Raw genomic sequence first — 15,364 nt, 5'->3', positions numbered from 1 at the left:
CAGACTATGACCAGCCCTTGCACATGCGTTGATCTTTATGCATATGAGTTGTCAGGGCAAAATGAAGCGTGGTTTATTTTCATGCACACGCACGCATTTCTATTTGGCCATATTGGATGATTTTTGCCCGTGCATATGGCAAATGGATGGTGCACTGAATGACTGGTGCGTTCAGTCGTGCGTCAGACACAGAGGTCCTCCCCTTGTGTTTCCATGTTACTGCCCCCCTCTCTCGCTCTCTATCCCCCCTCCCTTCCTCTCTTCTCTTCTGGCATCCCCCATCCCCCATCGCTTTATGTGCTTCCATACAGGCTGAAAAATCAACCGGAGGAGGAAACCTTCACACTCACGGAGAATAGACTGACCCTCAGCAACCCAGAAGATCGCTTGAAACCGGGATCGCAGACTGGATCAGAACGACCTATCTAAACCATCTCACTCTGGTAAGTCACATTTGATGTAGTTTTCCTTTCTAAAGTCCAGACAACACCATCCAACCACCATTAGAGCTTCACCACCATCAAACAGCAGCAGTGCTTTTCTCCTGCCAGTGTGTGCGCGCGCGTGTGTTAGTGATGGTGAAGCTCATTCGAATTTGTCTGATGGTGATTTAAGTGAAAACAAACGCGTTCGCTTTCCCCGTTCGAGTTCGGAATGTCGACTGACGGCGTTTTCGGGACGGATCCATGAATGAGATGGGATTTTTTTCAAGCTGACTTTGTTCATTCCCTTGTCATGCATTTAGACATTCCATAGAGCTGAGACACAGAGACGCTCAAAATGGTGTCTGGAGGAGTTTGAGGCCTTTAAACACACGAGAGAGTCGATCATAAGCGCTGTTATGAGGAATTATGAGGCGCGATCAAAGAATCAGACGCATCCATGTGCAACAATGTAACAGCGATTATGACGCAATAAAGATCTTTTGTTGATCAGCGTTACAATGTAACGCGCGTTCGAGCGCCAGTGCTACTTTCTCTCTTTTTTTTTTTTTTTCTTTTTTGTTGTTGCATTCATGTACGATGCTTTCGGTTGCAGTGCCATCGATTTTTATGGCGTTATCGATTTTATTTGGCTTATTTTTGTCATGGCATTCCTGCTTGAATGATACAAAGGAAACCGCACATTGGTCCATCAATAATAGCAGTTAGTGTGTTTTGGATTTGATCCATGAACATTTCTGTGCATGTTTAGGAAATTAATTTCATGTCCACAGCTATTCATAGGCCAGTATGTGGGTACATTGTGTTTTAGTAAGGGAATGCAAAACGTTGTTACCTATTATCTACTTCACTTACATATATAACAATGGGTGACAATTTACATTGTTCATTTGTTTAATAAATACAATTGATTATATTTATGTATGTGCATAAAAACATAAATGCATTATTTAAAATACCACTAAAATACGTATTTAATTAACAATTAATTAATTATTATTATTTATAATAAATGTTATGTTTTTATTGAGGCAGATTTATCTATAATACTGTGTCAAAATGCAGAAATAAAACATTTTGGACACTTAAAACTCCTTAAAATACATGTTTTTATAATAATTTAATATATTATTATCGTTATTTCTAATGGATTTGTAATGTTTTATAAAAGATAAAACATTTAGGACACTTAAAAAGCCTCATAATACTTATTTTGTTAAATAATGTAATGTATTATTATGAAAATGTTTTATGGATTTTATGTTTCCATTGAGGTAATCTAGCAATCTATTTATAATTGTGTGAAAATGCAGAAATAAAATGTTATTGGACACTTAAATGTAAAGCTCCTCCTAGTACTTATATTTTAAAATATAAAAAAATACTGCTACTACTGATAGTAATAATAGTAATTATTATTATTATTATTATTATGATTATTGTTTATAATGGATTTCTAATCTATTTAGAATTGTGTTAAAATGCAGAAATAATTGTGGACCATTTTGGACACTTAAAGCTCCTCAAAATTCTTATATTTTTATATTTATTTAATATATGATTAATATTTCTGATGGATTTAATGTTTTTGTTGAGGGAATCTAATAATCTATTTATAATTGTGTGAAAAGGCAGAAATAAACTGTTATTGGACACTTAAATATAAAGCTTATATTTTAAAATTAATTAAAAATTAATAAAAATAATTTACTAATAATAATAATAATTATTATTAATGGATGCTATGTTTTTATTGTGGTAGTCTACACTATTTTTCTACACTCGTTTCCAGACAAAATATCTAAAAATTCTTAAATCAAGAAGGAATTTCTAGATGAGTAAAAATCATTTTCTTGTTTTCAGAAAAAAAAAAAAAAAAGTCAAAATGAAGTGAGTTTTTGCTTAGAACAAGTAAAATAATCTGCCAATGGGGTAAGCAAAAAATAATAATTTCTTACCCCACTGGCAGATTATTTTGCTTGTTTCAAGCAAAAACGCACTTAATTTTGACTTTTTTGTTTGAAAACAAGGCGATCATTTTTACTTGTCTAGAAAATCCTTCTTGATTTAATAATTTGTAGATATTTTCACAGTGTAATTATCTATTTATTATTTCAATTTAAACTTAATCCAAAGTCCAGAAAGCTGACCTTTATTAATATCTGAGATGGTACTCTGCTTCCTCATCATGTGCCGTTCAATCCAACATTCCTGCAATAAAAGAGTCAATAGTTTTTCTGATTGATGGTCTTAACGTTACAGTGGCTGAACAGACACAGAAAACGCTTCGTTTGTTTTCATTGATAGTTTCATTATTGGCTCGAAATTCAATTTGTACAGAAAAGCTCCTCATCACAGTATGACTGCGACTTATTAAAGGTTTATGGATTGTGCGGCAAGTACGCTGAAGCAGTTGGGCTTTTGTCATAATTAAAGGATTTCTTGTAGTCGTTTGGAGGCGTAGCAGGTGCTCTGACGGAGCAGAAGAACAGAAATGTGCTGCTTAAGCATTGAGATCACAGACTGGATGTAAAAGGCCTAATCACAAGATGTCTTAATTGGTGTGCATACTAAACCAGTATCACTAGTTACTACAGATTATACTTAAAATCTCAACCCTTAGGATGAATCCTCAGTGCTTGCTTTTTTGCTGTGCAAAATTATCCAATTTATGATTGAAAAAAAAATTAAAGAGGCTTGAGAGTGGACTTTTCCTGAAGTGTATAATCTTACTAGTTGCCAAGTGGTTATTTTTCAAGTAATTAACCACCTTCCTTTTCCTTGAAAAAAAAATCTGTTTTCATTCAGAATTTTGACAAATAATTACAAAGAAACGGCAAGTAACACATAGGGGTGTGCATATGACGATTTTTGATCGTGGAAGATTCAAATGTCTTCAGGATCTGCCTTTCAAAAAATATATAGTATCGTGCAACAGCGTGCCTCCGTCTTAATATACTGTACAACGCGATAAACATTCACTCACGAGACATTGCACATATTCGCAATCACAAAAGTATATTATTTGCATGTGATGTAAAGCCTTGCCGATATATAACGTTATTTCGGCCGCGCGCCGTTCTGGCATTCTCTTCATAAGCGCGTACACCTGAAGCGCGTGCGCGCTTAAAGCCTGTCAAACAGCGCCTGATTACTTGACTAAGCTATCTTTCGCGTCTGATTCACTAATACGATCAAAACCACACAAGGACTACATATTAACACAGTTGGTTATGTCTTAAGTGAAAGTTAAACAGCTGAGAGGAAAACAGACGCGCGCCTGTTGATAGATGCGTGCCGCTCTTAAAGGGACAGAACTAGAACTACACTGCAAAAATGCTTTTCTTACTTAGATTTTTAGTCTTGTTTCCAGCCAAAATATCAAAAAATTCTTAAATCAAGAAGTATTTTGTAGACTAATAAAAATGATTGTCTTGTTTTCAGAAAAAAAAAAACTAAAATTAAGTGTTTTTGCTCGAAACAAGCAAAATAAACTGCCAATGGGGTAAGAAAAATAATCTTGTTTTCTTTTTGAAATTAAAAAATTTTCTAACCCCATTGGCAGATTATTTTGCTTGTTCTAAGCAAAAACTCACTTGTTTTTTCTGAACAAAAGAAAATAATTTTTACTTGTCTAGAAAATTCTAATTGATTTAAAACAATTTAGATATTTTGGCTGGAAACAAGACAAAAAATCTAAGTAAGAAAAGCATTTTTTGCATTGTAAACATGCTGCCGATTGTCATTAAAGAGACAGTTCACCAAAAAAATACCTAGATGGTGTCCCAATCCTCTAGTAAATACACCTACTGTAAATTAAGTTTTATTTGTATATTATGTGTATTTGTAAGATCTAGTCTATCTTTGTTCAAATTTTTTTAGTAACAAAGATTAAAAAATGACTTATCTTTATCCTCGCCCTATTTAGCATAAACATCTGCTATTCTTTTTATTGCATATTTTGTTGCCTTCTAAGGCTTTGGTTTTAAAATATGGAAATTGGTTTCACATTTTTGCAAAATAGTACACTGCAAAAAATGCTTTTCTTACTTAGATTTAGATTAGTCTTGTTTTCAGCCAAAATATCGAAAAATTCTTAAATCAAGAAGGATTTTCTAGATGAGTCAAAATTATTGTTTTATTTTCAGAAAAAACAATTCAAAATTAAGTGAGTTTTTGCTTAGAACAAGCTAAATAATCTGCCAATGGGGTAAGCAAAAAAATCTTATTTCAAACCGAAAACAAGATTAATTTTCTTACCCCATTGGCAGATTATTTTGCTTGTTTCAAGCAAAAACTCACTTAATTTTGACGTTGTTGTTTTTTTTTTGTTTTTTTTTTAAACAAGACAATTTTGACTCGTCTAGAAAATCCTTCTTGATTTAAGAATTTTTAGATATTTTGGCTGAAAACAAGACAAAAAATCTAAGAAAAGTATTAAATTGGGATATTTTTACAATATCACCCACCCCTAGTAGCACATTGGATTTAAATGTCAAATTTTAAAGTAGAAAGACTGAAATAGTATTTTCCTAAAAAAAAAATGTACCCCAATAATCTTGTTAAAATGATTATTTTATATTAAGAGTGGATATAAAAGGAAAGAGTTTGCATTGTTAATGTGTAGCCAGTTCAGCCCATTTTTAGTGTTCATTAGTGTCGTAATGCTCGTCTTTTGTAATGATGGCCTAGAGAACTGCAGCGTGGAGGGGGCAATTCACTGCTACGTTTCCTCCCACGACTTCCAGACATTCTGAGAAGCTCTTCTTCACTCATACTCTCAGTAATTGGGCTGCTGATATTTCTCACCAGGGTTGAAAGTCTGCAGTTTGCCACAAACATGTTAGAATGCGAGTCTGTGGCAGCGTGTTAATTGTGTCACAGTACGTGTCTGCGCACTTCTGCCTTAATGCGTCTTTTTTGAGCCTGCTTTTTTTCATCGGAGGTGGTTTTATTTTTGAGTGGAAAAATGGATGGATGTTTTTTTTTTGTTTTTTTTTTTTTGTTTTTTTTGATGAACTGTCTGTGTGTGAGCCAGATCCAGAGTGAAATGAGAGGATTATGATCGACGGAACCTCTCAGATGAGTGTTAGCGTATGCGTTCGCTGTAATAGTGCTTATAGACCTCAGATTAACCACACACACACTCTCTCTCTCACACACACACACACACACACACACACACACACACACACACACACACACCCTGAGGGGATGTTGGTTTCCCCTGATAAACAGGAGCAGAAAATGTTCAGAGATCCTGCCTTGTGGCTACAGGGGAATCCCATTAGATTTGCGATGCTGTTTCAGGGTATCGGTGTCTCCTCATGAGATCAGCTAACAATAACATGTGAAATGTAACATCATATAAAATATGGACTATTAAACATGAGTATCTTGTGAACTGGAAACAAACCTGCAGTGGCCATATTGAAGAGCTTTGTGTGGAGTTTGTTAATGGCAATATAGATATTAAAGTTTAGGTAATGTTGAGCTTTTTTTGTTTGTTTGTTTGTTTTTTAAATCAGTATTATATAAGTCAATTTTTTATTTTATTATTATTATTAATAAATGCACATCACATCTTTACAGAAACAGTACCAGACAGTACCATGATTAATTACTATATTCATTTACCACAGTATTTATGTGATTCTTAATGAAAAGTGTGTTATCATTGAAAAAACATAGTACCTATCTGCACACAGGTATTGTTGCTCTAAATTATTTATTTCAATTGAATTATTTGTGTTTTTTGTTGTTTTTGTAATGTCGAATCAAATTTGGAGCAATAATATTTATTTATTTATTTATAAATAAACATGGGGTTCACCGTAGTATTTGGTCATTTTTAGACAGTTATAAGCTATTTAGACAGTATTTAGATTTATAATTGAGACCCTGAATAAAGTTATCTTTTTTTGTTATGCCAAAAATCATTAGGATATTAAGTAAAGATCATGTTCCATGAAGATATTTTGTAAATTTCCTATCATAAATATATCAAAACTTAATTTTTGATTAATATGCATTGCTAAGAACTTAATTTGGACAACTTTAAAGGTGATTTTCTCTTTTTTTTTTTTTTTTTTTGCCAGATTATATTTTATTCCATATTATTTTCAAATAGTTGTATCTCAGCCAAATATTGTCCAATCCTAACAAACCATACATCAATGGAAATCGTATGTATTCAGGTGGTACACTCTTAAAAATAAAGGTGCTTTAAAAGGCTCTTCAAGCGATGCCATAGAAGAATTGTTTTTGGTTCCACAAAGAACCATTCAGTCAAAGGTTCTTTAAAGAACCATCTCTTTCTAACCTTTTTATAATCTGAAGAACCTTCTTTCACCACAAAGAACCTTTTGTGAAACAGAAAGGTTCTTCAGATGTTAAAAGTTCTTTAAGAAACCATTTAGACAAAAAAAAGTTCTTCTATGGCATCGTGAAGCAACTTTATTTTACATCTCAATTTAAACAAATTGCCCCTTATGACTGGTTTTGTGCTCCAGGGTAACAAACTTATCTTCGGTCTATATTCAAGTACATTTAATGCACCTTTCATCATTCATTTACATGTTTTTACGTTCAAGTATGAAGACTTTTTATATAGCTAAACAAGAAGCTTGTTTTTCAGGTCTTCACAAATGCCTTCAGAGATCAAAATCAGAGCAAAAGGATAATAACCAGCTAGTTAAAGCAGGATTGTATTACAGTTAGTGAGATTACACTTACAGAAATAGTCCTTAGGCTCACTTTGATGGTAATTTTTTATTTTAAATCGGTTCAAAACTTAGAAGAGAATTTACCTTTAACTTTTAAAGCTTTTAAAACCTAATTAGAGTTTGTTTTAAGAATTACCAAGGAATTAGACCTAAATTTTGCTAATAAAGTGTGTGTTTTTAGTAATGTGTGTTAGTAACTTACGCACGCTGTAGTGTGACACACATACTGTGTGAGGAGAAGTGGCGAACAAACGTCTACTAAACATCATCCGAGCGGCGTGTAGGCTGAGACGCTTCTGGATGGGCGTATTTTTGGACTTTCTGTGGGCAGACACTGAAATCACAGCCTTGCTGAATTTCTCTGTGGGAAAAATGAAACTCCTACTGGTTTTGTCACACCAAACATATTAAAATGAAAAAAGATTAGTCTCCTTTTCAAGGGAGTAAACAAAGGAGTCTCTGGCTGGGTGAGCGTCTCCGGCTCTTTTGAAAAGCTGCTATAATTGAGCTACAGTAAATGCAGATCATAAACACGTATGTATTCACAGCCACCCAAATACTCATTCAAGTCTATTTCAAGACATCGCACAGCTGTGACGCGAGTAACACGTGGTTTAGGAGTTTTAAGTTTATCGAAGGAGAAGCACCGCAGGTTGAGTAAGAAACCTTCTACTTATCTTTTCTCTCTTGAGTTGCTTTATGGTGCACTTTTAGTTTTCTTTATGGCACCAGATGGTTTTATGGTACCAGAAATATTATTTTTATCATTTTTATATAATATGTGACCCTGGACCATAAAACCACTCTTGAGCAGCATGAATATTTTTCTTTTATGCTAAAACTCATTAGGACATTGAATAAAGATCATGCTCCATGAAGATTTTTTTGTAAATTTTATCCTGTAAATATATAAAATTCATTGCTAAGAACTTCATTTGGACAACTTTAAAGGTGATTTTCTCAATATTTAGATTTTTTTCCACCCTCAGATTTTCAAATAGTTGTATCTTGGTCAAATGTTGGCTATCCTAATAGTTACATTAATGGATAGCTTATTTATTCAGCTTTCAGATTATGTATAAATCTCAATTTCAAAAACTTGACTCTTATGACTGGTTTTGTAGTCCAGGGTCACATGTATATTTATGTAATATAAAATTATATTTTTTTGCTTTTTCCATAAAGTAATTTTGTAAATTAAAGAAATAAATATTTTTATATTATAAATATAATATTATATTATATTTTCTTTTTTCAATTTACAAAATTACCCTTTTAAAAAAAATAGATTATTTTATATTACATATAAAATAAAATAAAATAATAATAAATAATAAAATACATATACACTTTTTTCAGTTTAGCTTTATTTTTCTTTTACTTTTAGTAATTTTACCACTTCAGCTTAAATGTAAATGAGAAATGTTGCGTTGGCAACTAACTGAAAATAAAATCTTTTTTTAATCAAATTTATATATATATATATATATATATATATATATATATATATATATATATATATATATATATGAATGAAGAATAGCCTAGATTTTTTGCTTTTGCATAATGGAAGTTGGTAGAAGGCAACATTTTTTACAAAAAAAAAACAATAATAAAAATTTTAATTAGATGTTTGTAAGATTTTTTTCCCTCAGTAGTTGTTATAGTAATTATATAGATGCATTTATTAAATCTTTATGTGCTGCATTATAAATCAGTGGAAAAACACCACAGATTTTAGATTTATGTAAATTGCATTTGCCCTTGGACCACAAAACCAGTCATAAGGGTGTTTTTTTTCTTCCATTACATTCCATTACAGGTGATTCATACATTATCTGAATGAGCTAAATAAATAAGCTTTCCATTGATGTATGGTTTGTTGGGATAGGACAATATTTGGCTGAGATGCAACTATTTGAATATCAGCAATCTGAGGGTGCAAAAAAAAATCCAAATATTGAGAAAATTGCCTTTAAAGTTGTCCAAATGAAGTTCTTAGCAATGCATATTACTAAATAAAAATTAAATTTTGCTATATTTAGAATAGGAAATGTACAAAATATCATCATGGAGCATGATCTTTACTTAGTACCCTAATGATTTTTGGCATAAAAGAAAAATCAGTTCATGCAATTGATGCTGTATTTTCAGAAGTGACATTACAAGTAGACGGTTTCTGTTTTTAGATGAGGTGGTTGTATTCAGTAGAGTGATAATGTGTCTTATTTCTATAATTTGCCTCCTCCATCACTCATATCAGTTCCCCTTCGCTCTCTCAGCAGTATTGTAGACCCTCAGGCAACGCACGCATTTATGCCTTTAGGTCTGACCTGCTGGCAGACTTTTCATGTCCACCTGCTGCCCATCAGATCATCTGAATGTGTGATGGTTTCTGATATCCATTGATAGGATGAAGGACAAAACAGCAGCATTTATCCTCTCTGTGTGTGTGTGTGTGTGTGTGTGTGTGTGTGTGTGTGTGTGTGTGTGTGTGTGTGTGTGTGTGTGTGTGTGTGTGTGTGTGTGAGCATTTGTGTGTTTGGTACAGTCTCCGCCAGCCGCTGGCTCCTCTCCATTGTCATAATTTGCACAGAAATCCTGCTGAACCAACACATTTAGGTAAACGTGGACTTTGAGTAACGTGGACTTTGAGTAGAGAGTGACTCACTGTGTGTGCTCACGTGTGTGTGTGTGTGTGTGTGTGTGTGTGTGTGTGTGTGTGTGTGTGTGTGTGTGTGTGTGTGTGTGTGTGTGTGTGTGTGTGTGTTTGGGTGCCGTACAGGATGCCAAATGTAATTTAGCATCACACAAGTACTGAGCATGTTCAGCGTGAACTCCCTCACACAAAACCATCTGAAGAACGCAGCAGTTTGACGAAACACTGGACGACACAGACAGAGGACTTCAACGAATACATGTGTTTTCAGTGGAATACTAGTGTACTAAGCAGTTTATACTGGGTTTCTTGTGTGAAGATATATGCATTAGGCAGTGGTAAATGTTTCAAATAATAATATGCTACATTGTTGTCACATGACTGTTTAATTCAGAGAGTGGGTTCAGTTATTTTGCCTTTAATCAGTGTTTTTTTTTTCTGAAATTTCACAATTATTTACCGTTAAGGTCAAAAGTTTACACCCCCCTTTCAAAATCTACAAAATGTTAATTATTTGACCAAAATAAGAGGGATTATACAAAATGCATGTTATGTTTTTATTTTGTACTGAACTGAAGAAGATATTTCACATGAAAGATGTTTACATACTGTATAGTCAATAAGAGAAAATAGTTGAATTTATACAAATGACCCCGTTCAAAATTTAATACTGGGTTGTTACATTACATGCATGATCCACAGCTCTTTTTTTTTTGTTTAGTGATAGTTGTTCATAAGTCCCTTGTTTGTTCTGAACAGTTAAACTGCCTGCTGTTCTTTATAAAAAAATCATTTAGGTCCCACAAATTCTTTGGTTTTCCAGCATTTTTGCCTATTTGAACCATTTCCAACAACGACTGTATGATTGTAAGATCCATCTTTTCACACTGAGAACAACTGAGGGACTCATATGCAACAATTACGGAAGGTTCAAATGCTCAATGATGCTTTAGAAGAAAAAAAAACATGCATTAGGAGCTGGGGGTGAAAACTTTTGGAATTTGAAGATCAGGGTAAATCTTCTGGAAAACATGTAATTATCTTTCGTAGCATTTGAAGGGCAGTACTAAATGGAAAAAATATATATAAAATTTAGGCAAAATAAGAACAATTTACACATCTCCGTTCTGTTCAAAAGTTTTCACCCCCAGCTCTGAATGCATGGTTTTTCCTTCTGGAGCATCAGTGAGAGTTTGAACCTTCTGTGATAGTTGCATATGACTCGAAATCATACAGTCATTGTTGGAAAGGCTTCAAATACACAAATTGCTAAAACCAAAGAATTTGTGGGACCTGAAGGTTTCATGAACAACTCTCACTAAGCAAAAAAAAAAAAAAAAGATTCTGACGGGGGTGTAAACTTTTGACCTCAACTGTGTAAGGAAACCGCAAATAGCTCATTGCTTAAATGCAATTACAATTTTGAAGTCTGAAATAGTATATCCTTGTAAAATGTAATTCCAGTTTTAATTAGAACTTTGAAAAATGTTTTTTTACAGTGTAATTGTGGCTGAGTTTAGAATGGAATACTAGCAATTGCCACTAAATACCGCATACTATTTTGTAGAAATAGTATGTAAACCAGTATGAACTATGCAATGATAGTCAACAGTTAAAATCCGCATTTATTGCATGCTTTTTCATGCAAGAGGGATTTAAACTTTTCACTCTGATCAGTAGTTATTTAGAATATTAAATGCAATTTGTCTAAAAATGTTAACTTTTAGCAGTATGGTTTGAGTAACTGAGAAATTCCTCATACTGTGTAGTATGAGTTGTATTGTAGAATGCTGTTTCAAAGCCAATCTTGTTAAAAATCATAATTGATATTTCTTGTTTATCATGATTATATTCAGCAAGGATGCATTAAACTAAACAAACATGACCGTAAATACATTTGTAATGTTACAAAATGTTGATTTTACAAATAAATGCTGTTGTTTTGAACTTTTTATTTATTAAAGAATCCTAAAAAAGTAAATTGCATCACATTTTCCACGAAAATATGAAGCAGCACAGTTGTTTGCGATTAGTAATAATCAGAAATGTTTCTTGAGCAGCAAATCAGCATTATTAGAATGATTTCTGAAGGATCACTAAAGACTGGATTAATGATGCTGAAAATTCAGCTTTACACAACAGAAATAAATTACATTTTAATGTATATTCACATAGAAAGCAGATGTTTAAAATTGTAATAATATTTCGCAATTTTACTATATTTCTGATCAAATAAATCCAGCCTTAATGACTCAAAGAAAATGCACAATGCATACTAGGAAAGTATTATGCTGTGTGTAGTGGTTCCAGTCAAGCCCTTGGATAAGAAAACCATTCCCTCGTTTTTTTTTCCTCCATGGAGGAAGAAGGTGTCAAGGTTGAAGAAAGGAAAGAAGCTTATAAATGCAGCTCTTGTTGTGCCGTCTTAAACGGCGCTGTGTGTGTATGTCGGGGGGCAAATGCAGAGAGAAAGAGGCAACAGAAGACCCCAGGCTCTGAATCCTGACAGGGACATCTCAGCACACCATGTTGGTTTTGAGGCAATTGTTTGCCGGATAATGTCCTATACAAAATGGAGGTAGTGCCTCAGTGAAAGGCAGGATTTGAGACAGAATGGACCTTTTTAGAATCAGAGAGGACAAGCTCTTGCAGGGCAGTTAAAACAATGGCATTTTTTGGGAGAGGGCCACTCCCCTCCATGCCCTGTTCTCATTCAGGTCCCGTTAGGGAACCGCTGGGAAGGGAAGGGCCTATTGTGTGCCTATTGTTTTTGAATAGCTAATAAAGCTTCTTATGAGTGTTTTTTATGAAGTCCGTGTTTCTGTGTGTGTGTGTGTGTGTGTGTGTGTGTGTGTGTGTGTGTGTGTGTGTGTGTGTGTGTGTGTGTGTGTGTGTGTGTGTGTGTGTGCGTGTGTGTGTGTGTGTGTGTGTGTGTGTGTGTGTGATTAAGGCTTGAAGGGTTTCCCTTGGGTTTCCGGATGGTTTAGGTGAGATCTTTCCTCCTGCACCTGTAAGCCTGTAACAAATTACTATCTTTAACTGCAGCTGTGTCAGAGGTTTTCTCTTGTGCAAATCAAAAGTTACTGCTTGACCCAGTTAGAGGAACATTCCAGGTTCAGTGCAACTTAAAGGGGTAGTTCACACAATATTTATTTTCTTATGTTGTTTCAAACCTTGACTTACTTTCTTCTGTAGAAAGTAAACTACACTACCTTTCAAAAGTTTGGGGTCAAATTTTTTATTTTATTTTTTTAAATGAAGAACAAAGATCAAAGACTTTTATTATGTTTCAAAAAAATATTTTTCTAATTAATGCAGTTCTTTTGAATTTTCTGTTGATCAAAGAATTCTAAAAAATAAAGTGTATCACAGTTTCACAAAAAATATGAAGCAGCACTAGCCTGGCAAGCCAGACCCACATAAATGTAGGGTCTGGGCACTCTCCATAGACAGGGCTCAACCGGAGGGGTGGGATAAACCGTTGTCTTTCAAACTCCTCGCCACGCAATAGGATAGCGCTACAACCAATCAGAGACTTAGTCGGTTGGGTGACGTAGTCAGAGCGACGAAGATTTTTAACAAAAGCAGTGCACTGTGCAGTCTGTCAGCTAAATAATAGACATAGATGGGCACTAAACCTTTAAAAGTAAACAAAAACATGCACAGACAAATCCAAATTACACCCTGCGGCTCGTGACGATACATTGATGTCCTAAGACACGAAACGATCGGTTTTTGCAAGAAAATGAACAGTATTTATATAATTTTCTTTTTAACTTTGATACACACCCACGTCCATCTGTCATGAGCACGAGTTTAGCATATCTATGATTCGACTCGTCACATGTGAACGCGCAAACACCGAAAGGGGAAATATGTAAAAAAAAAAAAAAGTCCAGGATGAGTTTGCGCAAGCAAACGTAATCTTTTTCAGCTTTAAATGGGTTTGAACAACCAGGACAAGCGCAAGTAATTACCATTTTGAATAGCCGCTATATCCACAATCTCTTGTGCTGTGTAAACAATGAGTGTCGTATACACGCCACAGATCGCTTCCGGTGTTTGCGTATTCTGCACCACAGCGCGTTCAGATGTAACGAGCTCCTGCTCAGGACACATGGACGTGGCTGTGTATCAAAAGTAAAAAAAAATATATAAATACTGTTCAGTTTTCCACGCTTAATTCACGGAACCAAGAATTCATGTCTGACTGAACTTATGGTCGCAGGTCAGACGTCATCATGTTAAGCCCGCCCACCGACTCGTGATTGGCCCGGTACATCTTGGATTTTTCGGAAATTTAAGTGAATTGAGAGTAACTAGACTGACCTTAGAAGCAAATGTAATTTGCTGCCGCTAGGGGCGCGTCTAGATTCTAGGCTAAAGCAGCACAACTCTATTCATCATTAATTATTCATAATAAATGTTATATAAAACGGGTCAAAACAGAACAGTTAAATTATAATATTTCACAATATTACTGTTTTTTTTCTTTAATAAGCAAAAGTGACTTATTTAAAAAAAAAAACATTTTGGGTGAACCCTTTAAAAGTATATATTTAAACAGACAACGGATAAATTATACTATTTCACAATATTGCTGTTTTTTTGTTTGTTATTTTTTTCTTTAGTAAGCAAAAGTGACTTATTTAAAAAAAAAAACTAAAAAAATACAATTTTTGATTAACTATCCCTTTAAGAACTGAAACTCTTGATTAGTCTACTATAGAAAATAATTTAATAATGCACTTTGTGTATTTAAAATGAAAGCCTATGGGATTAAAAGATTTTCTTAAAGCTAAATATAAAGCTTTATTTAATTACGCACTTGCATAAATTATTCTATATCATTTTTTTTATTAACTATACTATATTTTGTGACAGTGTTGTTGATTTTATATATTATAATTTGTAATCATAAATAATTACAATTATAAATTTAATTGTAATTATAATTTGTATTTATTTTATTTTTCTAAACTAAGGGAAAAGTCAATATTGTATGGAAGCCTGTTTCATCTACTGAATTAAAAAAAAAGTAATTGCGACTTTTTTTCTTAGAATTCAATATAAACTCGCAATTGCAAGTTATAAAGTCATGAATGTGAGATATAAACTCACAATTCTGAGAAATAAAGTCAAAATTGTGTTATATATAAACTCTCACTTGCAAGTTAGTCAGAATTGCAATTCTGAGAACATATTAGTTTTTTCCCTGGACTTTATAACTCACAATTTTGAGTGTAATTCTGAAAGAAAAGTCAGGATTACGAGATATAAGCTCGCAATTAAGAGAAAAAAATAATTTGCTCACTGTTGTGCAGTTATGTCACGCAATTCTGAGAAAAAAAAAGTCAGAATTGTGAGATATAAAGATTCTCAGAATTGCAAGTTTATGCTGTATTTCGCAATTGTGAGTTTATATCTGACAAAGGTAAAAATGTCAAAATTATGTGTTTGTACCATGCAATTCTGAGGCAAAAAGTCAGAATTGTGAGATAAAAAGCCACAATTACCTTTTTTTTATTTTATTAGAA

The 15,364-nt window shown here is 33.5% G+C and overlaps 1 protein-coding gene across 3 annotated transcripts in view; it reads left to right on the top strand.

Annotated features, from left to right (window-relative positions):
- The first annotated feature begins 285 nt into the window (after window positions 1–285).
- fam168a (family with sequence similarity 168 member A) overlaps window positions 286–15,364 on the top strand; it is a 65,922-nt gene continuing 50,843 nt past the window's right edge. For 2 of the 3 annotated variants that reach the window (XM_073850279.1, XM_073850280.1), the window contains exon 1: window positions 288–443. The gene's annotated coding sequence lies outside the window, so the exon portion shown is untranslated. Of the gene's footprint in view, window positions 444–15,364 lie in introns of all 3 variants that reach the window. The other variant, XM_073850278.1, reaches the window with a different exon arrangement.

Source organism: Garra rufa, chromosome 11, assembly GCF_049309525.1.
Source record: "Garra rufa chromosome 11, GarRuf1.0, whole genome shotgun sequence".
Lineage (NCBI taxonomy): Eukaryota > Metazoa > Chordata > Actinopteri > Cypriniformes > Cyprinidae > Garra > Garra rufa.
The sequence above is the reverse complement of the archived record's forward strand: the minus strand, read 5'-3'. Positions and strand labels throughout refer to the sequence as shown.